Here is a 24397-nt window from a genome sequence, read left to right on the forward strand (position 1 = left end):
GAAATAGCACAAGTAAAAGGCACTGCTTTAGAGTGAATGCTTCATGAATGCAGCCACTTACATTGGTTTGTTCTGGGAGAACTGTTAACAGAAATGCCCACTTTAAAAGCGTAGGATCGCTTCTCAGCCTTTTGGCTAAGAACAAGTGTAGTATCTGTTCTTACCAGTTTAATATCTGATACGTCCTCTATCCGAGGACAATATATTAAATGGGTTTTTGGAGCAGGGAGTTGGAATAGGCGCTTGCTCCGTCCACGGCACGCGTCAGCCTGGTATTGCAGTGCTTTCAGGAACGGTGCACCCCTCTGGGGAAATAAAGCTGTTGTTAAAAAAAAAGCATAGGAAAGGAGAATAACAACTGAACAAAAGAAAATTATGATCTTTTGGAGGAATGGGCTTATAGTAAACCTTTCTGGTTAAAGTAACTGTTAGGAAACAAATGTGGTGTGGGCCTACTGAGGAGGCAAAATAAGCAAAACTTCTATAAGCCAGGTGCGTCTTGAAGGCTTGTCTCCTCTGAGAAATTTATTTGGAAGTTCTGAGAGTTGGCTCTTTTCAGAGTGTCCAGACAATAAATTTAAAACTCAGTGGAAAATCTGCCCAAGTTACTTCTTGAGAATCACCTGTATTTTACAAACAGAATCACAAAAACATCATTTATCTTTAAACCTGTTACTATTTTTTTCATTTTACCTTGTTACATATCTGCTTTATAATTTTGAAATAATAAGATAATACCCTTCATACCATTAAATTATTTACTCTTCAACCAACATGTCCAGTTAAGATTTTGTCTTTGAAAGATACATTCTCTGAGAAGGCCAGAATTGCTTGCTGTCTCCCCATGAAAAACCATAGTGCAAGGTGAAAGGAAGACTGCAGAATATAAGTCAAGTAGAAACATACTTAAATGTTCCATTTATTTAGCAGGAAGAAGGAATAAGCAGCATGATCATGCTTTAGACTGACCAAAGGAAGGTAGGGAAGACATGGTTGGGATCCTAATGTGGGTCAGATGCTAGCTACATGATTTTGAAATGATACTGCTTCTTTCATGTCACATCATTTGGAGAACAGGCAGGAGATCCTTTATGCTCAGATTTCACTTCCTATTTTAGGACTCCCTAGGGGTACATGTGAACATAAGAAAATACCTCTCATTCTCAGTAGCCAAGCCATCTTTTAACAATTTTAGATGATTTCAAATGTCTTTTAGACCTGTGACTTGACCTTAGGTTGGCAAATCTTAAATTTATGATCCTTGAAATTCCCTGCCCGCTTGTGACTGAGGTAAAGTTGGATTCAACTGGTTTGCACTGCCTTCGGGGCAGCAAGACCAAAAAAGGCTGGACCACAACTGTAGCATGCTTATGGGTTGAGGTAGCGTCTGATGGGTGCAGAGGCCTTGGCTGTTGGCCAGCCGGTAGCAGGGCAAGAAAATACAAAGTACAAGAAGTAAAACATTGTCTCACAAGCCAGAAACCATAGAGACAGTGAATCCAGCCTCCAGTCCAAGCTCCAGATTAATCAGAGTGAAGGTTTGTGGTGACAAACATCTTGTCCAAGTAATTTTGACAAGGTTCTGGCCTAAGATGATGCATTTTAACTGTAGAATGTATAGATTATAAAACAAACAATTTCTACAGTAGAGTGATTTATGAGTGTACTGTTGTATGTTGGTTTCAAAATCTTAAGTAAAGCATCAGTTGGCATATACTGGTTTTTGTTGTAAAATCCTTTCCCCTTAAAAGTGAGCTGTTGGTAGTGAACAATGAAGTTCAACCAGGAGCAATGGTCATCATAACCACGGCTTAAGTTTACAGTAGGATGTTTGGAAGGAGTGAAGATTAGTTTAGCCATTTCTACCTGCTCTTTCCTCTGTAAAGTTTGCCTTTAGCCAAAAGCAAAACGTCTGGTCAGAACCAGGTATAAAGTGACCTATTTGTATTACAAGTGTTTGGGTAGCCTCGTGAGGTTGTGATATGGCATTTTTATAGGTTTATTTCAGCAGTTGAAGAATCCAGGGGCGGAAAAAAAGATTGAATGAGGCTAGGATTGGGGCAGGAAAAATGAGCTAATTCAGTTTTGATGAACTCCAGCATCATTTCCCCCTTTAAAGACTGCAACTATGATTATTCTTGTGGTTTCTCTTAGAGATCTTACAGAAAACTAGGAACTTTTCTCCACCTGTAATACCACAGAGAAGTTGCCCTTTTGGTCACAGTAAACACTAGACTTTGTTTAGGAAAATCTAATACAGTGATGATGGTGATCTTTGTTGTTTTGTTTTAAATGAGGCTGAAGCACTAATGGCTCTTTAAGAATTGTTCTCCAAAAATAAAGTGTGGATATAGAAATTATCTAGTGTGGGTCAGGAAATAAGAGATGAATGACTTGAAGTGAAGACAGATAAAGTGGTGTCTCCAATAAGTTGTTTCTGTAAAAGTTTCCCAATTATTGATTAGTAATAAAATGTTCTTACAGGAAAAAAATAAAGATGATGAATATTAAAAGATACCTGAGAAGGGGGGAGGGTGTAACTCAGTGGTAGAGCGCCTGCTTAGCATGCACGAGGTCCTGGGTTCAATCCCTATTACCTCCAATTAAAAAAATAAATAAACCTAATTACCCCCCCACCCCCACAAGAAAAAAAAAAGTCAACTTTTTTGGGAAAAAAGTTACTAAAAGAAAATACCCGAGAAAGCTGATGCTGTAAAGTAAAGCCAGTATAAAATGGAAACCATAAAGATGGACATTTGCCCTAGGTGAGTGCACAGATACTCATGTCTATGTCTTCCTCAACTGCCTCCCCACCCCTCAGATCCCTAGATGATTTGGCAGGAATTACATAGGTTTCTCTCTTCAGTGATACCTGTTGAGCTTAGAAAACAACAGGAACTGTGGGCCAACTGTATTGCAGGGTCTGCAGATACCCAAAGTTGTCCCCACCACCCCCTATTTTATGACACGAGCCTGTTTCAGTTGCATGACTTACCCAAATCTTGTAGATACATTAGTTTATGACCTAGATGGCCTCTTTTTGGTGTCACAGAGAAGCTGCCCCAGCCCAAAGTAGTCTTGCCCCTTTCTTGAATTTCATCAGTCTTCCATAACATTTGCTTGGCCTTTGAAACATGCCTGGTTGCTGGTTGCTCCTCTTGGTGCCCCATTTAGAAGACAGATGCCTCACATGTTGTGGGGTGGAGGGGTTGCTCAGCTTTCTCCCACAGGGCTCTGCCTTGGTTGGCATTTGGGTCACAGTGGCAGGTTGTTGGCCCATGGGATGGAGAGACTGGACCCCGGTCAGCAGGCATGGAAGTGCCCCTGGATTGGGGAGTTTAGATGAGAGGCCCGGCGCCAGCACATCCTGCTTGTGCCTGGCAGAGAAAGCAGTTCCCTCAGACTGGGTCACGCTATCAACACCTGGCGAAGACCCAGCCTTCATAGGCTTGGCCCCATTTAGCCTCAGATCAGGAGGATGATCATAGAGCAGGTTGGCCTAGTTTCTCCCTCCAGGGCCTGCTGCCCAGAGGACTTCACAGAAGTGCTGGCTGAGGCTGCATCTCAAGAAAGACTTGGGTGATCGCTGGCTTGACTGCTTAACAGGCTACAACTTCTGAATCTCTGATATTTAAAAAATAAAGCTGTCATAGTGCCTCCCCTCCATGAGTGGTATTTAGCTTCTCTTTGTTGTGTGCACAGTGTTGAGTACATGGCAGGCATCCGGCATGTGTTACTACCATTTGTTGAGCAGTGGCTGTGTGCTCATTGCTATTCCTGGTGCTTCTCAACAACTCAGAAGTATTATTACCCCCGTTATGTAGCTGTGGAGGTTCAGAGAGACCAACTCACTCCCCAGTGTCATAACAGCTAAGAAATGACATTTGGGACTTAAAAGTCCAGTGACTTTGTCTCCAGAGCCCTGTTTCTCTCCAAAATGGCCATGAATGGGCCCAAGACTTTAGGGAAAGCGCTCACTCAGTCAACCTCAGGCTCCTAAGTTAGTCCCTACCTGTGTCTGCCAATCCCTTGGGGTTAGCTCTGAGATCAAGCTTAACCATTCCCAACACACTCCTCCTTTCCCTGGATCGTGGAAAACACTAGAAGGAATGACTCCAAATATAATTTGGTGATTGAAACCCATGCAGACAAGAAAATGACTCTTGAGCCCTGTCCTTTGCCTACTGCTTGGGGAAAGTACACTGCATGTTGGTTTGGTTTTACCCCCCACAATGCTCTTCTTAGGAACTTCTCTCAAACAAATAATTTTTATTGCATGTGGGGACAGTGCAACTCAGACCCAAGCAGGAAGCAGCAAAGCAGTCACTGGAGGTGAGAAAGTCAGCTGACCTTGAAGCTGCTGGCTTCAAAGATGCACATCAGGTCGTTACAAACTGCCAAATCCAGGAGAAGCCTGAGCCCCTGTGTGGACAGCAGCTGTGTGGACAGAGTTAGACTTGCTTGCCTGGAGCTGACCTAGCACGAATACCAGCCTCCAGGGTGGCCCTGGGCCAGATGGAAGAGCTACCCAGGTCAACTGATACAGATGCCATTGAAGGAGCAGGGACAATTCACAGCCAGAGAGGGCCACGTCAGGAATAAAGGAGCAGATCATTCTTACCGTATTCATAGATTGAAAGCTATGCTTTTATCCCTCCACATTTGAACATCTGAAATTGGGATGTATTTTATTTTATTTTATTTTATTTTTTCCATTTTTTAAAGGTGGAAATATAGGCAGTTTATAACGTGTCAATTTCTGCTGTACCACGTTTCAGTCGTATATATACATACATACATTCCTTTCCATAGGGATGCATTTTATTTTAATTTTTTCATAGGGATGTATTTTAGAATTCATTGTGTCTTTAAATTTTTTTCTTGAGTGGTCCACACTAATGGTACAGATTATAATCAGCGGCATCTAGGATTTAATGAAATAAAAGTCAGTGGAATTTACATACAAGTAAAAGGTCAGTGGGATGGAACAGATAATGTCAGAAGACACCAGAAACAGGTGGTAAATGAAGTGTGAGACAGTGAGACAAGAGGGGAGGGGGCAGGGCACAGCCATTCAAGGAATGACAGCAATTGACACCAAAATGGTAGAAGATTCAACTCCCAGTTGGCCTTGAGGATTAAGATGGTGGGAGATTTGACTTCTAGTAGACCTTGAGCTTCATTATACGCTCATTGTAATATATTAGCGTGGTAAATAACATGCCCACAGGCACCATGACAGTCCCAAGGGTAACCACAAAAGATCAAAGAGTGGGCGGTGGCCCAATTCCTGGGAATCCCAGCCCCTTACACAGGTTAGTTGGAATAGTCCTCCCACTTGTAGTCATGTGAAGTTACCATGCCCATAAAAACTGGCAATACCACGCCTCGTGGCCGCCTCTCTGGCTCCCTCCTCTTCAGAGATGGCCCGTACTCTATCTATGGAGTTTGTACCTACTTTTACGTTCACCCGAGCACCCAATTCCCACATCTTTCTCTTGCCTTCTGAAACAACCTTCATTCTATGCAGTATGTATGTCTCTAAATAAGTCTACCTTTACTGAGCACCCAACCCCCACACCTCGTGGCCTTTCTCTCACCTTCTGAAACAGCCTACATTCTATATAGTAGGTATCTCTCTAAATAAATCTACCTTTACTCAACTGTGGCTCGCTCTTGAATTCTTTCCTGAGTGAAGCCAAGGACCCACACTTGGTGGGGCACGTCCCAGGGGCTCCACCGAGACCTGGGGCACAGCCCTTCTCATGCCCTGCATCCTTTTTTCCTGCATAAACATGACAAGGCAAGTGAAGGTATCTGTGAGCCCTTCCTGAAAAAACAGCATGACAATGAAATCCAGCCGACAAAAATCTACTAAAATCGCAAAATAGTGAACATTTATAAACATTTACTATGATACAGGCACTGTCCTAAGTGCTTAACCTGTATAATTTAATCCTCACAACAACCTGATGAAGCAACTGTTCTTGCCCGTGTTTTCTAAGTGGAGAAACTGAGGCACAGAGGGGTCAACTAACTAACGTCAAGCTATATGGACAAATACAAAGATGACAAAAACTGCATGATGTTCCTCTTCCCTCCCAGAAACAGTGTGGAAGGGCCTACACTTGGTTTCTCATTTTGTAAAAAGAGAGGAGGGGAGGTACGTGTTAGGGGGGTTGGAGGGAGGGTATCGTGGGTGGGAGGTGTCCATTTGGGACTTTTCTGTGGAAAGTGGTGGTCACAATGGCCCGTTTTCTAGGCTCTAAATAATTACTGAGAGGACAGGGACACATCCCCAGATGAGACCAAGGCAGTCTGGTTATAGAGTTATAAGCTTCAGAGTCAGGAAATACTTGGTTTAAAATCTTTGCTTTAACTACTACTTAGTTGTGTGACCTTGGGCAAGTCCTTTAATGTCTCTGAACCTCCTCATCCTCACTGGTGAAATTAGACATCATTATAGTACCTGAGGCCCAGGGTTATCAGGATTAAATCAGAGCAAGCCCCAAAAGCATTCAGCATGGGCCCTGGCCCGAGGTTAAAATTATGATTATCTTGACACAGCACTTGTCCACAGCAGGGGGAGGGGGGGCCTTGGTTGTTTAGGGTTAGCCCCTTCCCTCAGGCAAATCAGAGAATTTTTTTTTTTAAGTATGTTGAGCCATTGTTTTAAGTGTTTTTTTTTTTTTTTTTTTCTTTCCTTCTTTTGCCCTGAGAGAAATGCCAAAGGCCTTAAAAGCAGCCACACCCCACACTGGGCCTCATGTGAATGGTCAGATGATCCGGGAGGGATGGGACTGGAGGCAGGGAAGTGGAGCTTGGCTTCCTGCCCCTGAGACGCATGCCCTGGAGCCTGGGGAGGAGCCTCCTTCCACTGGCCCAGGGTTTTGCTGGAACTAGTACTTGGGCTGTGGGCAGAGACTGTCAAGGAGGCTGTTTAGCTGGCCTTTGTTGTGACTGATCAGAGCACAAAACCCCCTTCTCAGGTAGTGGCTGTCCTACCCTGACCTCGGCATCGCGTGCCTCCTTCTGTCCTCACACCTGTCATCCATGTACTCATTCCTTCCTTCCTTTGTGCATTCACTCACTCAGAGTGTTCTGAGCATTTGCCATATGCCAGACCCTGCTGGTGCTGGGGAGACCTAGACCCAATTCTTGCCCTCAAAGCATCCAAGGCTAGAAAGCAGGCTGAAACAAACCTGCCAAACTAAACAGCTGTGGAAACAAAAAACAAAAAAAGTCCCACCTCATAATGGCTATAATGGGCCACATGCAGGATCACTATTCAAGGCCTTATTTGCTGGGTTTATCATGGGAAGAAACAGAGAGTTGATTGACGGCAGAGTCTACAGCCAAACTGCCAGGGCAGGCACCCCAGGGCCACACAGAAGTATGTTCCCAGTTGAAAACTGTGAATCTGGTTCAAACCCCTTAATTTTGCTGAAGTCAGTCAACACGATCAAGACAAAGTGAAGTCAGCAGAGCCCAGACTGGGAAAGTGAGGGGCTGTTTCCTTTCACTCCTGTTATTGGAACCACAGCCCCAGCAGTCCCCTGTAGCAAATGGGACCTTCAAAAGGAGGGGCTATGGGGGGACCAGAAAGCAGGGAGGATGCAGGGAGACTGCACGAGGTGGGGGGTGGAGGGGAGGGGGAACTGTGCTGTTGTCCTTACCATGGCTGCCCTAACTGGCTCGTCTTCAGTTCAAAGAACACTCTGGCCCCCTCCTGCTGTGCACACCTCTCCAGGCTCAGTCCTTAGATGGCAGTGGTGCCTGCCCAAGGGCAGAGACAGCAGCCAGTCAATGGCTAAAGAATGGATGAGAGAGATCAAGGGACCAGAAAGGCTTTGATGGTACAGATCTTCCAATCCACTACCCTCCTGATAAATGCATTGTAAATTGAAAACATTCTAAAGAAAATGCATTTAATACACCTAAACCACTGACATCATGGCTGAATCTAGCCCACCTTAAATGTTCTCAAAACACATCAGCCTACAGTTGGGCAAAATCATCGAACACAGCCTGTTTTATAATAAAATGTTAAATATCTCATGTAATTTATTGAAAACTGTACTAAAAGTAACAAAATGGTTGTCTGGGTCCAGAATGGTTGTAAACATATCAGTTATTGATCTTTTTGATCACATGGCTGACCAGGAGCTGTGGCTGCCCTGCCCAGCATCAAAGGAGAGCATCAGACCTTGTATTGCTAGCCTGGGAAAAGGTCAAAATTCAAAATTCGAAGTACAGTTTCTACTAAATGCATATCGCTTTCACTCCATTGTAAAGTGAAAAACTCTTAAGCGGAACCATATAAGTTGGAGACTATCTGTATTTGTGTGCCTGGCTGGAGTCCAGACCAAGACAGACAGGGCCAGTAGCCTTTTCATTTCTCTCCATCCAACTGTTACCATTCAGAGAGGGGGAGCTAAGCTGTATCGAGGAAGGAAGGCTTTAGATGCAGCGCTAAGTTTGGAGGATGGGTCGGCATTCACCAGACTGGGTGAAGGGGGCTGTAAAGGTGTAGAGGTGTGAAACAGCTTCTCGGCATTTTAGGGGATCTGAAACACAAAAGCCCAGCAGTGGTTCTGTTTGTCAGCTTTGTGACAGCCATAGAAGAAGGTACCAGAGAGGTCAAGGAGGACAGAGGGAAGCCAATGACATCATTAAGATTTTTTCCGCTTTGCTTCATAGAATTCGTTATTGTTTATTATCACCAGAGGATATTTCAGAATGGTTTATCCAGTGATACTAATAATAGCTAATATTTACTCTCACTTACACTTCCTATATTTTACCTTTCTTAATTCTTACAATAATCTTGTGGGAATGGTCCAACTCTCATCATCATCGTTATTTTACAGAAGAGGAAACTGAGGCATGGAGAGGGTCACAACTTTCTCGAGGCAGCACAGCTAGTACATGGCAGAGCTGGGACTTGGGCAGGCAGGCTCTCGGAGCTGCACCTCTAACTGCTGTGCCGCTGGCCCTTTGACGACTTCGGAGGACCAGCTGTGAGCTTCAGCATGGGAAGAAGTCCCTGTATCGAGGGAGCTTTCAGTCTAATGGGACATTTAAGGTTGCTCCCTCTTTTCTCCTGTTAAAATAGCTCCCGGAGAAGCAAAGCTTTGATAACCCCAAAGATGGACTGATGGATCAAAAGTTTTACTTTGCCTCTCTTTGCATGCTGCCAGCTTGCTTTGCAAAAGTGTCGAGTCCATTTAATTGCAGCAGCAGCGTGTGTGTGAGTGTGATGACTTCACTGCAGCCTCCCCAGCTCTGGGTATGATCTTATCAAAGGAACATTTGGTACCCAGCTTGCTCAACAGGCAGCTGCCTCCTTCTTGTGTTTTACATCCCCAACCCAGGTCTTGAGTGAAGGGAAAAGCTGGCGAAACATGGATGAAATATTAGGCTGTGGAGAGGACAGAGGACCCAGGCAGGCTTGTCAGGTCAGCTAGGGTCATGGAGTTTTTGTGCTTCGACTGTGAAAGCTACTATCTCTCCTTTGTCTATTAGAAAAGTGTTTCCTTGAGGCAATGGAATTTCAAAAGCCAGAGGTACAGGTAGAGAACATACAATCTCGAATAAAAATGTGCAAGTGAAAAAGGAAAGAAGGTGGATGGACAAACGTCCCATTCCCCCCAAAACATTTCACTGACGGTAAATGTTCCCCGTCATCATTTAGTGTCACCAACCTCCCTCTTTGTACCCACACCTCTTCTGGCATCTGTCTCATTGTATTGTGATTGTTTATGCTTCTGTCTTCAAGAGCAGACCATGAGGCTGGACCAAAGGGCAGGGACAGTTTTCCGTTTAGTTTCTGAGGGTAGACAGGGACACATAGTGCGTGGCTCAAGGGACCACAGAAGGTTCTGTGAGGATGCTCTGTGAACTGGTCTGAACACTCCCCCCACAGATAGAAGATGCTGGTTACTAATGCTCGTGGTGCAGTCATTCTGAGGATGAAGAATCACCCGTACTCATTTTTGTTGGGAGGGGATTGGCAGGAGGAAGACAAGCTCTTTAAAGCCAGCTTGGGCTGTGACAGGGTTTCAACTGTAAGAAGCCCTGTGTGCACGGTGCTGAGGAGAAAGGGGACCCAGTTCCTGTCCTCTATTTCTCTTCTCACCCCCCCACCCTGTGCCTGGCCCAGAGCTAAGGGGCTTGACTGACCCCTACCACTCACTGGAAACCAGTCGAGTGGACTTGGCACCCTGCATTTAGAGCATCAGCAGACACACTCCCAGCTGAGCCCTGTGGCAGTGGAGATGGCCTGATGTGCATTTGGAGGCAAACTGTTTCTCTACCTTTGTCTCTGCCTATAAAAGGAGGTAAAGGGAAGTATGTTTCCAAAGCCAGTCAGCAGGGCTGTGAGGCTGCCAAAGAGAGGCTTTGTGAGTCCCTGGCTCCCTGGTGGTCCCCCAGGGTGGGACAAGTGTCAGTTCTGATGGCCAGAGGGTGGTGGAGGTGTTTGATGGCAAATAAGGAATGTTTTGGGGGTCAGATGAGCCAGCAGGACCCCAGGGGCTGGGCACAAAGGCAGAAGCTTTAGACCGGGCTGCTTTCTGGCTGGGGGAGGTGAGGGGCAGGCCAGGGGGGCGGGGAAGCAGGGGGCGAGGCAGGGATAATGGGAGGCTGACATCTGGAACTGCTCCATGCATTGGCCGCTGCAGCCCGCCCTGCACCTGTCAGCCCTTTGCCATCACAAGCCTTTAAAGGGAGTAGCAGAAGAGTGCATTTCCTTTGCTGTCACAGTTCCACTTTGAGAAAAAAATTATTCCCCAGGGATGTTCCCACAGTGAACGCTGGATGTGTACTGTAAAGGTAAAACCAGGAAACTCCCTAACTGTCCATCTGAAAGGACCGGGTTAACCATATATGGGTGTTAGGGGCCTTCACAAGGAAATACAACTGAAGGAAGAGAATAGAGCAAGTTCTAGAATAGAATGCTAACAGTATAGTTGAAAAACCTTGGAAGGATTTATACTGAGCTGTTAACAGTGAGAGTGGGGAGAGAACTGAACTTTCAGTTCCAATTCTATTTTGTTCATTTCAATCTTGTTTGGACCTTTTACACAAATATTTTAAAAAATTAAACAAATGCTAAAGACACACAACAAGTTTCTTTTGTATAGCACAGGGAACTATATTCAATATCTTGGTAACCTATAATGAAAAAGAATATGAAAAGGAATATATGTATGTGCATGTATGACTGAAACATTATGCTGTACACCAGAAATTCACACCACATTGTAAAATGACTGTACTTCAGTTAAAAAAAAATCCTAAAGACAAATTGATGCTCTCAAATCTGTAACCAAGTTATCCCAGGAAGGGCACCTGCTTCCCTCTTTATTCTGGCCACATGCTCTTTGGTGGGGACTTGTGGGTTGTCCCTCTGCCACTCTGCTGTGTTTCTCGGAAGTTAGCCCTTCTGAGCTTCAGTGTGTCCACCAAAACAACACAGGCAGAGCCACCTCTGATGCTCTGGGGCCTCTGGGAAGTGGGATGGGAGGTGGATAAGGTGACACCATGTTAGCAAAACAGCAAAGAGAGGCCTTGCAGCAGTCTGGCTCCGTGGCCACCCCGATGTGGGTTCAGAGTCAGAGCCGGCCTGGAGGTGGGGGAGGGGGAGAGGAAGGAAAGAGACTAGGAGAGGAGAGCTAGTTTCTTTTGAACTCAGCCCCTCCTCCATCCGACCCTCTCACTGACCTCCCTACTGGCTCCTGACATCTTCATGTCACTCAGGCCCACTGCTTCCTTCCCTGACGCTGCTCCCTCCTTCTCTGGAGTCCCGTCTTCCTGGGTCTCTCCGGCCACCTCCAGCCCAACAAACCTGGGCTGTACAGGCTGCTTCTAGCTTCTCTGAGACCATGCCACTCACACCTTTGGACCAGGTGACAAAAGTGTCCTCTTTATCAGCAAAAAGTGAGAATTTTGGAGAGACAAAGAAATGCAGTCCACAGACATCCCAGGGCCAATTCAGAAGCTGAGAGAAGACTGGATGGGCTTGAATGGGCATGGGAGGCTGGTGGCCTCTGCGACCCGGGATACCAGTACAGGCCCCAGGCCGCAGTGAGTAGGATGCGGGATGTGAGTGGGGATGGCTGGGGGAGGGGTCAGAGAGTTGGATCCCAGGGCAATCCAGTGCCAGGATGAGGTGTCCCAAGTTGGGCAGCTGAACTTGAGATGCCCCAGGGAGACCAGTGGTTCTCAGGGCTGCCCAGGCAAGCCCAGCCACCAGGGACCTGAGCTCACACATTCTGAACTCCTGTGGTCAGGGCTTTAGAGGTTCCTAGACACTGCCTGTCAGACGTGTCCTGACCGCCTGGCACTCAGTGACTCCTCAGATACTTGTCACGTGAGTGAGCCAGGAAAGAAATCCAGATGCCCTTCGCACTCGCATCCTGCCACGGGCCACTGCTGCAAAACAGGCCACTGGCCTGATCCGGTCTCCCCACGAGCCGGCCCAGCCGGAGGAGCCGCAGATGCGGCCCAAGCAGGCGTCCAGGGTGACTCCCAGGCGCCGCCCTGCGGCCCCGCTCCCGTTCTCAGCCTTCGCCGGGGATCGCCAGCGGCGTCTCTGACTTTGGCCTCGGCTCTAACTGCTGTGACTCATCTCCGGGAGGAGGAGAAAGGGGCCTTTGTGGTCCCCGCGCTGGCCCGAGGCTGGCGGGTCTCTTGGGCAGCACCGCCCCCCGGTGGCCGCGGCGCCCCAGAGGCCTTGTCGATGGATCGCCACCTCCCAGAGAGCGCGCGTGGTCGGCCTCCTTCGGTGAAGCCTCAACAAAGGATGGGATTGTTCGTCCAACCCGCCCAGGAGAAGGGCAAATTCGGGCACCGGGACCGCGGTCCTGGGGAGGCCTCTCACTGCTCCACGGCTGCGAAGAGGGGCACGCCTTTTCTGGTGGAAGCCTGGCTCGGGTTCCTGCTTTCCGCATCCCCGAGACCACGTGTCTGCTGCGTTTTAAAAATAGAGGCGAACATCTGCTCTTCCCCTTTTGTGAGGGGCCTATTCATATCGCTTGTCCGTTTTTCTCTTTTCCCTTATTTTCCCCTTATTGATGTTTAGAAGCTCTGGAACACATCCAGTCCGTCATATGTGCTGCAAATATTTTTCTAAGCTTCGAATTTACCTCGATTTTGGTTTTGGTGATTTTGGATACATACATTTTACGTTTTTCGTGTGGTCTGACCTTTTGATGTTTTGCTTTAGTCGTTCCCCCTTTGCTTTCTGCGTATAGAACTGTTTCCATCCTAGAATCAAAGATTTCCCCAATTTTCTTCTAGATCTCTATTTTTTTTCTTTTCTTCCCCACCCCACCATCCTCTTTTTCCTTCTCCTCCTCCTCCGTTAGATTTTAAATCCTGGAATTATTTTTGATATAAGGTGTGATGTAAAGATCTAAGCTAATTTTTTCTTTTTTCCAAGTAGTTAGCGAATTTCCCAAATACTATCATTCAGCCTTTCTCCTTTAGTAGAGTATTTCCTTACTGGTTTGAAATACCACCTGGATTAGGGACTAAATGCTTGGGCCTATTTCTGACCAGGACCCCGACCTTATACACTGTGTCAAAGAGCATAAACTTCTTCTTCTTTTTAAAAATAATGTATTAGGCCACCAATCATGGATTTAGGACATATTTTCAATTCACATTCTTTAAGGTCCAGCTAAAAATGCAGTCTTGAGTGAAACATCTGCACATGAAAACTGGATGGGAAATATTTCATTTAGAAGGACATGAACATTTTAAATTCTTGTAGTACAAAATGCCAAACCTTCCTCCAGAATGGCTAGACTAATTTATATTCCACCAGAAGAATATGAGAATGCCTTTTCAGTATACTCATACCAGGGTTGAGTATTATTTGTAAAAACAGGTTCCAATTTGAAAGACAAAAAATACTTCTGTTACAGAAACGACAGGCCAGCCAAGAAACAAGCACCACTCGGAGGGTTAGAGTACTCAGGTGTATTACGCCGGCGGGCTCAGAGAGGCTTCTGCTCTGAAGTTCTGAGCACCTCCAAGATGTGTGCATGAGGTTTTATAGGGTTAAGTACAAGCTTGGGGTATTCGGCCAATACGCATGGAACAGCTTTAGCAGCATCATTATCACAAAAGTGGAGGCAGGGAGGCAGCAAACCAACATTCCAAAGCCAGATATATCTCTTTGAAAATCCAGCTGGCTAGCAAAAAAACATGAACAGCAAACCAACACTAATTAACTTAGATTTACAAGTTAGTCCAGCAGAACTCAGATCAGTATTCCGATACTTAGATTTGTGAGTTATCTTGTTAGCCCAGCCCGGCTTTTCCTTCACACTTCATTGTTCTCAATTAATTTGCAGTTCTTTGGTGCTGGGGAACCCCTTTTGGCAGGACTACCTGGGTCAGGGTGGTAGCTGACCTATTTCCTGTGCATTGCATCTGAGACTTGCCTTTATCACTTCTCTCTACTCCTGATGGATAATGTGACCATGATTTTTTTTTTCACCATGATTTGTTTTTTACTTTTAGGATTTTATTGTAACTGTGGGAGACTGGTGGTAAAACATATGGTTTAAAAAACAGTGTGTTGCTGCACTTAAATTCACGTAAAAATAGCATTTTTATAGCCATATTGAAATTTAATCCTTTTACACAGGTTACAAAATGTATCACAAGAAAAACTAAACATTAGGTTTAACAGAAGCAGTAATTTTGAAAGTGGAACCATGAAAAACTTTTTTTTTCAAATGTTTTGTAAACGATCCTCTGGGTCAATTTACCACACTAGGGGAACAAAGGTGTTAAAATACAGCTGAGCTCAACTGAACTACTTATCTGCACTATAGCACAGTACTTGAAATCAATCCTAAAGTCAAGATTTAAAATCATTTTAGGAGACAAGACCCTAAGTGTTTTACAGCCACCTCAGGAACAGGTACTTTTCCTTCCCCAAACAATCAAAGCTTAATTAAAAGATTGACTATATACAAGTTTTGTTTCCTCATCATATCTTCAGTTCAAAATACAACTGTCATTGGTAATACAGTCTGTATCTTGTCTGATCTGGATGATGTGGTCCAGAAAGTGGGCTTTGATAATGCAGACCCTGCATTCATGGAGGAAGAGGTGGCCCTCTTGGTGCAGGCCATATACCAGAGCTCATTCCCACTGGTTGTGTAAATGGAGGTCTCATAGTTCCTTAATCTTCAGTGAACTGGGGTAGAGAGTTGGATTATACTGGTGAGGAGTGGGTACAGTTATGGGTGGACCACCATGTTGAGATGGGGGAGGTCCAGGAGAAGGATGATTCATATAAGGTGGCATCTGGGCAATAATATGTCCAGGGAGAGGGGTTTTTAGTGGTAGAGCAGGGGTCATTGGTGGAGGTGGAGCTTGGTTACAAACCAAGTGAGGAATACCTGCAGCCTGGGGAGGATGTGGTATGGGATGGTTTATTGATGGTAGAGGAGGTGCGGGGGCGGGGGGTGCATAACTTTGCCATGAAGGCATAATACGGTGAGGGTGAGATACCACTGGTTGACCCTGATAATCAGGATGATGGTGAGCAGGTGCTGGGGTAGGAGGTGGTGAATCTTAGTCATCCTGAATAGGGACAGTTATTAAATTTCTGTGTTTTCTTGTTGAAATACCAAAGGTTTCCTGACTGACTGAAGGAGGTGGAGGTGGAGCCATGGCCAATTCTGCTAGAGAAGCACATATATCCTCGTGTGGCTGATTATAGTGCTCGAGTGGCATGTTTTACAAAGGAGGTGGTGGCATCATGATGTGCTGTTTTGGTGGAATGTGGCTTGTCTGGTGGCAGTATAAACCGATCCTGGATTTCAGCTGGTGGTGGGGCAATAGGATGATGAACATTCTCTAGTGAAGCACAGGGAACAGGTTTTCCAGCTCTCATATGGCAGTGGTTGATATGAGCCTGTAAGTCTCTCTGAGACAAATACTTTCTCTTGCACCCTTGCACAATGCTACACAAGAAGAGAGAATCGTGTTCTCTCACTGCTCAGTTCGTTGTATGGGATCACTACAGCCTGGACACATCTTATCTCCCCTTTTTTCCATGTAAAATAGCACAGTCATAGCAAACACACAAGTTTGCATGGAATTATTTGCCCATAGATTTTAATAGACAATCCACATTTGTCACAGAAATGAACTGGTGTATCATCCTCTCACCTAAAATGTTTATTTGAAAGTCCCCCCAAAAAAGTGTCCGGGAAGTCGCTGATTTCCAAATACTTCGCCCCCTTTACAATCATACCGTTCTTCTTCATTATAATCAAATCCTTCTTCATCACCAGGTGGACCCTTTGCTGGCATTCTGTTTATAGTCCTTGGAGTTCGAGGTGAAGCTTTGGCTTTGTTTCCTTGTTTGGAGATGAGTTTTATAGGAATTCATCTTCGAACATCAAGACCATCCACTGATCCAGAACTATTACTGCCTCGTAACTCAGTGTAAGCGTGATCCATGATTCGCTTCGGCTCGCAGGGCACAGTGGGAGGGGAAGTCAACAACGCCGGAGTCTCAGGGAGCGCATGCGCGCTACCTTCCGGAGCCCGGGAGGCGGAAGTGCGACCCGGTTGTCCGGGATGGGGTCGCCAAAAGCTTCTTTCTGTCGCGTCATGTCGGCTACCCCAGTAAGGGAGTCAGGCATAGTTCAGGCAGAGGGAGAAAGAGCGAGTATGCAGAGAGTTTCCATGTCGAGGTGGCTAAGGCAGGAGGAAGTAGCCTTTAACTATGGAGAGGAGACCGACAGGAACAGGGGAGAGGGAGAGCGGCAGTGGTGGGAGGACTAAGCTCCCGGCAGGTAAGGCGGCCACCTCTTTTTTTTTTTTTTTAATTGAAGTGAAATTCACATAACATTAAATTAGTCATTTAAGTGAACAATTCATTGGCATTTAGCATATTCACAGTGTTATGCAACCATCACCTTTATTTAGTTTCAAAACATTTTCATCGTCCCCGAAGGAGACCCTGTATCCATTAAGCGGTCATTGTCCATTCCTCTCTACCCACAGCCTGGCAACCATGAATCAGCTTTCTGTCTCAGTGGATTTAACTATTCTGGATATTTTATGTAAATGGAATCGTACATGATGTGACCTTTCTGTTTGGTTTCCTTCTCTTAGCATAATGTTTTTGAGGTTCATCTGTGTGTAGCATATATCAGTACTTCATTCCTTTTTATTACTGAATAAAAAGGAATGGACCACAACTTGGTTATCGATTCCTCCATTGATGGACCTTTGGGTTGTTTCCACCTTTTGGCTGTTGTGAATAGTGCTGCTATGAACAGTCATAGAGACTGATTCTTAGGAAGTCATGATTGGGTAGTAATGATCTGACAAAACAAGTTTTGTAACCGGTGAATTTTTTAATATGAACATTTCATGGTGTTATAAAAGCAAATCAGATTTTGACATACACTTAATGAAATTGATTTTATTGATTTCCAGGAACGTCTTGTTAACCAAAAAACAAACAAACAAACAAAACAAGAGTCCCCATAGACAGTAGAGAAGAGAATGAGCATTTGTTGAGCACTGATGTATTGGACCTAATTCACGGTAGCAGATGCTGTTCCTGGCCCACCAGGAGTCACCTGCAGGTAATAGCTTCTTGTATCTCTGCTTCAGGACATTCCTTGGATATGAAGCCCACACAGGGGCAGCTCAGAAGTACCTAGGGGTGTCCAGTACCCGAGGTGTGATCCTTAACCAACGAGGAGCATCTCCTCACCCCTCTGCTGAATCCTGACATGTGTTCTGTGCAGTAGGTAACCCCATTTGCCCACAGTGGTCACTTGCTTATGAATGCAGACTTCAGTGGCTTTCCTCCCTTCTCCTTCCTCCCTGCATGTTGGATTTCTGACTCCTCCCTTTGGTTGGTTGGTTGTTTCTTACCCTGAGCAACTCACTTACACCCTGGGCCTTAGGGACCTCATTTGTAACATAGGGATAGTCATAGTACTTGCCACGATGAGGACAAGATGACATATGTGGTGTCTAGAAAGTGCCTGGCATGTAGCATGTGCTCCAAGTGTCAATCATGAGTATATAAATAGAATGAGCACAGGCTGCGGGAAATAAAACACACCTGCTTCAGTTTCCTCATTTGAAATGTGGATGAAAATGCCTCTTTTGGAAGATGACTGTGAGGGGTACATAGGACGACATCATTTATGTAAACTACAAAGCACGGGGTTGGCCCCAGGTGAGGACCAGCGCCGGGCATGCCAATGGCCCCATCTTCATCCGGTGGCTGTGGCATAGTGAGACCCACAACAAGCAGAAGGAGACGGTGCCCGGGTGCAGGTGAGACCAGTTCAGGGCCCCAAGCCACTTTATCCTTTATCTGTGGAATGGTGTGACCTCAGGAGAGTCGTGTCCCTAAGGCCTTTGTTTCCACATTACCGAAAATAGGTGGTTGGATTTAGGGGATGGCTAAATGCCCTACTGGCTCTAAAGATCTAGGGAGCGTCCTGTCCTGGGATGGACACACACGCTGGCTGCAGAGAGGAAGCATCTGCATTATCTCCTGGGCCACTTGAGTCATCACCTCCTGGAGCCTTAGGCCCCAGGCGCTGTTGGCCTTGAAAATCACCCCAGATAAGAAAAATGAGCCTAGAAAACGTTTCCAGGCATTTTGATGTGTGAAAGTTGTTTTCCTTTGAGGCCTCTCCTCCCTTTTTGTCACTTTGCAAATGTCCCTGGCGGCCTTGCCAAGTCTTGGGATCTGGCCGTGTCTCCCTGTGTAGGGCTGGGTTGAGGGGCACGGGGAGCCTCGAAGGATCAGCCAGCCCCCTTTCTCACTGCCCTCTCCTCAGCTCCTGTAAGAATCTTAGTAACCCAGAGGAAGAAGTAAACAGCCCACAATGTTTTATACAGGTCAGAAAACGTGGCTCCACCCTCCAGAGGAAGCCGAAGCTGGGCAGTAACCGCAGAACAGATGGGGCCTGGGGAGGGGGCAGCACTAAGCGCAGTGGCTCGGAAGAGAGCGGCCCGGGGACTGCGGAGCATGCGCGGCGGAGGGCAGCAGGAGGGATGGAGGGAGCATGCGCGGCCTGTCTTCTGGGCCCTGGGCAGCGGAGGGTTGAGTCTTCTCTCCACGCCCAGGCGCCTCAGGAGGGCGAGACAGAACTTTCTTTGTTTTCTGTAACCCGGCCTCATTTCTGAGTCCCTTATCCATCAGGCTGATGGGGAACTTCTTCCAGGAGTTATGACCTAGATCTAAGGTCTTGATGCAGTAATGCGCGGTAGGGTGGCGTTTTGGTGAAACAATCCCTGTGTCACTTAGGCTGTCCTTGTGCATCCGCAGGTCCCCATCCTTCAGGTCCGACGATTTCCTGTGACTTCTTCACAGTCACAGTCACAGTCAGAGCCCAAAGGCATCCCCAGACCACTCCCTTCAGGCTCCCGCTCTGTCATTCTTCTCCAGGCCAGGGGCTCCTGGTTCTGCACTGGGTTGCGGGGGACCCCTCTCCACACTGCTTCTGGCCAAGGTGTCCAGAACATTTGCGTGAATCCTCTTTCCCCCTTTTATCGCCTCTACAAACCAGCTCGGTTCACCTAAGATTTAGGTTCTTAAAGAAGATGTTTTTGTTATTTCTGCTGCCCTGCTTCTTCCTCTCTGCTATACTACAACCTGCAAAACTGCCTGAATGTGGGAAAGGAAACAGGAATATACAGGGAGAAGACAGAACATCAGTGAGGTTGTCAAACTCACATCCAGCCCGGAACGGATGTATCCCATGCAATCTCACCATGTCTTCTGTTATCATTTTATGGAGGAGGAAACTAGGGCTTAATGAGGTCACGTACCTAATGTGTCCTTCCCACGTGCATACACAAACCACTTCATGAAAAGGGGTGCAAGGGTTCGGTGAACTCAGTCCCAAACTTTGTTGTCGTTGCTACACAAACAGACTCTATTCAAACAGAACTTCCCCGGGAATCTGAAAGTGTTTCTGCTCTGGTTGAAGTCACCTGGGCTGAGGGCTCCATATGCAGCCTCCTCCTCCCCCTCACTCCTGACGGGCACCTGGGGCACTTCTGCAATGTCCCAGGTCCAGGAGCCCTCTGGTCTGTGTGGGCCCCCAGGCTGGCTCTGCAGCCAACCCCCCAGACCTGGATGGGGTCACTTCTTGGTGGATTTCCTTGGAAGACATCAACTTAGTGGCCCCCAGAATCAAAACTTCCCGCTTGGCTCTTCCTTTGAGGCTGCTGGACCCCACGCCTGGACACCATATCAAGGCCAGATCCATGAGCTTCTGAGAGGATTTGGAGGCTGGTCCACCCCCTGCTGCCCAGTTTCTCCACAGCATCCAACACAATCAGCCAGGACTGCATGGGGCCAATTGCTTTAAATGAATGTTAATCCTGCTCAGAGCTAGATTGACGGGGCCCATGGGAAGGGCCAGAAGGAACAGGGCTACAATTTGTCCCTTGAGACAGATTTTTTTTTTCCTTTTTGGCAGATCTCTTTATCGAGGCTGCTGCTATCTCATCCCCTTTTATTCATAAAATTGGTGTTTTAAGAAACACTAATAGCCTTTGGGCTTCTGTAACTGGTCATATCATCTGTTCACTCACCAAATAAACATTAGGTCAGTACCTACTAAGTACGAGGTGCTGAGCTAAGCACCAGGGATGCAAAGGTGAGGAAGATGCATCTCCTTCACAGCCCACAGGTTGTAGGTCATAGGTCACAGGTCACGATTCTTGCCTCTGTGCTTTTCTAGCCCTGGGAAATTGTAGTGGATGCTTGCTGGCTTTTTGCCACTCCGCATTCATTTCCCCTAACAGCTCGCTGGTTTCCTTTCCCATGACCTGCCCCCCACGAGCATAGCTTTGCTGAGACAATGAATCAGGGAACCTTGCCCTCCCCTCATGGAAACCAACAGGGTGTCTGGAGGTTTTCTCAGCCGCAATTCTTCCTCTCTCTGACCAAGTGTAACCAAAGCCTGGAGACATGACCCAAGTCCTTCCAGTGAGACCCTTTCCTGGGACTCAGAAACAATGTTGGGAGGGATAGTTGGCATGTGCATCCCAGCAGCATAACCTAATGGGTAAGGAACTTCTGTTTCCCATGCTTCTTCCAAGTCTAGTTCTCCAGCCTTCCTGTGGGTTCTGAGGATCTCACAAGTTTTCTTTTCCTTAAGACAGAGTTGGTTTCTGTTGCTTGTAGTCGAAGAACCCTAAACCAACATACCAGGTTCTACCTGTTATGTCAGTTGAATTTAACATGCTTGCCCCATCTGTTGCCAAGCTCTTGTTCTGAGCCAGGTGTTGTGGATACATCAACCTGGATGAAGACAGACAAGCAAACAACAAGCGCTTAAACTATGAGATGTCATGGAAGCACAGGGAACAAAGGAGGAAGAGGTCAGCTCTGCCTGAGGGCAGGAGGGAGCCAGGAAAGCAGGTCATCCAAACAGAGTTTCCTGCTTTTGCTCTCCTCCCTTACTACCCTTCCCCCAAGCATTCTCATCACGGCAGACGAAGGGATCTTTTACAAATCAGGCCAAGTCACTGCTGGTATCAAGACCCTCTAAAGGCTCCCTGTCTCAGAGTATAAGCCAAGTTCTACAGTGGCCTACAGGCCCTCTGTGACCTGGTGCCCCAGCAAAGGTCTGTGTCTCCCAGTCCTGTGCAGCAGGACGGGACCATAGGGTCATGCTCTCTCCAACTGGAAGGGACTGCAGCCCGGCCACAGCTAGGGCATCCTGGAAGCCACAGGGTGAAGGTGGTTCCTAAATGACTAGGTGAAGCCCAGCTGCCTTCTGTTTCTAAAATGCATAGTCACGCCTCCAAGATTCTGGGAGTGAGTGGCTCCGCTCTGCTGCTCTCTTATATTCCCATATACATTTCTGAGAGTTATTTGGACTTTTCTGTCTTTGTCAGACTTAGTTATCAACATACTTTCCTCTCTGCATCTCCTCTTCTAAGTTGAAGCTTTTAACTTGCTGTAGGCTAAGAAACCAGGCAATCAAGTTTCTTAGAATCGTTTCTTAGAACTGTTTTTTTTTTCCTATGAAAACAGAGGAGTTTCCCTTTAATGTATATTACAAAGTAAAGGGCCGAGAACAATTAAGACCCTATTGAAGAAGAATAAGGAGGGAGGGGTTTGTCCTACCAGATTTAAAGATTTACTATTAGCAAAGATAGACAAGGAGACCTCGGGACTGAATAGAGGACCCAGAGATGGATCACATATTGATGAGGACGATGACAGGGTTGGCATTACTATAAATCAGTGGGAGAAGAAGAGACCAAATGATCATTATAGCAGAGGACTGGCTAATGTATGCAGAATATAAAATTTTAGATCCCTTCCTCACACCATATGCAGAGATAGATTCCATATATTTTTTAAAATGAAATATAAGAAGCCAAACTTTAAAACTTAAAAAAAATCTACAAAAGAATATATTCATGAACTTGAAGTGGTGAAGAGTTTCTTAAATAAGACTAAAAGTGTTCACATCATAATGGAGAATATTGATACATTCAATGATCATAGGATTTTAAACTTCTTTATGACAAAAGGTGCTATAACAATGAAAAGGCAAGATATTCCAATTCTTTGCAACTTGTTTGCAGCCAGAATACATAAAGAATTCCTATAAATTAGTAAAAGAAGAAGAATTTAAGAGAAACATGAAATTCACAGAAGAGGAAACCAGAATAGCTATAAACAAATGAAAAATGCTCGACCTCACTAGTAATCATGGGAATTCAGATAAAAATAATGAGACCCCATTTCATGCCCATCAGATTGGCAAAAATTAAAAAGCATGATAACACCATGTTAGTGAAGATAAGGGGAAATGAGAACTCATACATTTCTAGTGGGAATATAAATTTGTACAAGTCTACCATCCTTATCCACAATTCCAAAATCAAAATAACTCTGAAAACCAAAAGTTCCCACCTCACCTTCAACAAATTTGGTTTAAACTCACTTCATGACAAAGCCTGATTTGGAACTGAAAGCAGGGTCTTGAAGAGATATTTGTACCTCAAGTTCATAGGAGAATTATTCACAATAGCTAAAACATGTAAGCAAGCCAAATATCCATGGACAGATGAGTGGTTAAGCAAAATGTGGTATAGCCATAAAATGGAATATTATTCAGCCTTTAGAAAGAAGGAAATCCTGCAGTACACTGCAACATAGATGAAACTTGAAGACATTATGCTACATGAACTAAGCCAGTCAAAAAGATACTACATGATTCCACTTATATGAGGTATATTAGGGCAGTCAAAATCATAAAGACAGAAATTATAATGGCGTTTGCCAGGGGCTGGGAGGAGGGCAGAATGGGGAGTTATTATTTAATGGGTACAGAATTTCAGTTTTACAAGATGAAAAAAATAGTTCTGTGGGTGGATGATGGTGATGGTTGTACAAAAATGTGAATATATTCCACACCACTGAATGTAGGCTTAAAAATGATTACAATGACAAATATTATGTTAGGTGTATTTCACCACAATATTAAAAAAAAAAAACCTGATGTGAACTAATTTGAGGTTATTTATAGTCTTTTGTTTGTTTGTTTGTTTTGTTTTTGTTTTTTTTTTTTGCTGCAACAAGCTTTATTGTTTCCATTTGGTCCAAGGCTTGGGAGCGGGCTCCAGGGTGGTTAAAAAGCTGCCCAGTGGCTGCAGAGAGGCTTCAGGCAGAAGCCCTGATGCCAGAGGGGCTTCTCAAAGGCCGCTGGGTCTCAGAAACTCCTAGTCATGTTGGAGGGTGAGCCTTTAGAAGAGATACTGGCCTGGCCCAGCCTGGGGACCAGCCAGCCTGTGGAGGTTAGTCAGGTGGTCGCCCATCTTCTTGATGACTTTCACCTCCTCATCCAGGAGTGGCTTTCCAGGAAGTCGCAGCAGTGGGGGTGGTCTACAAGGGCAGAGTCCAGGACTCGCAGATCCAAAGGGACCTGGTTCTGGTTCTTTTCCAGGAGCAAGGCAGCCTCCATAGCGTCCTGGATTTCACTCCACTCATCTGGAGATAGCTTCTGCACGTCCAGGAAGAGGGCTGATTTTGCATTTTCAAGAGATGCTGGGTGTCTTCGTGCTTCTCCTCGGCCAATTTGTGGAAAAAGTGACCCACACCCTCCAGAGCCACATAGTCCCCGCAGTGGACATAGAAGCCCAGAGAGAGGTAGGTGTTAGAGGCTTGCAGGTGTACGGTGACCAGGTGGGTGAGGGCAATCTCCACCTTGGTGGAATAATACTGATGAATCTCGGGGCTCACGGTTGATCACTAATAAGGAGCTAAGCTCAAAAAATGGTGTTGGCTGGCCCTGGAGGCCAGGGGTAGCAGAGTGGCTGGTTCTGAAGGTTGTGACTGGAAAAAAGCTGAACGGCG

General features: G+C 45.9%; 1 non-coding gene and 1 pseudogene across 1 annotated transcript; one reads left to right on the forward strand and one right to left on the reverse strand.

Moving 5' to 3' along the window:
• Nucleotides 1–115: 115 nt before the first annotated feature.
• LOC123617824 (U2 spliceosomal RNA) lies at nucleotides 116–306 on the forward strand. The gene has a single exon (XR_006726082.1). It is a non-coding gene; the product is annotated as a U2 spliceosomal RNA (small nuclear RNA).
• A 13252-nt stretch (nucleotides 307–13558) lies between these two features.
• On the reverse strand, nucleotides 13559–16663 carry LOC105071587 (E3 ubiquitin-protein ligase Hakai pseudogene; annotated as a pseudogene).
• Between the last annotated feature and the right edge of the window lie 7734 nt (nucleotides 16664–24397).

The sequence above is a fragment of the Camelus bactrianus genome, chromosome 16, assembly GCF_048773025.1.
Source record: "Camelus bactrianus isolate YW-2024 breed Bactrian camel chromosome 16, ASM4877302v1, whole genome shotgun sequence".
Lineage (NCBI taxonomy): Eukaryota > Metazoa > Chordata > Mammalia > Artiodactyla > Camelidae > Camelus > Camelus bactrianus.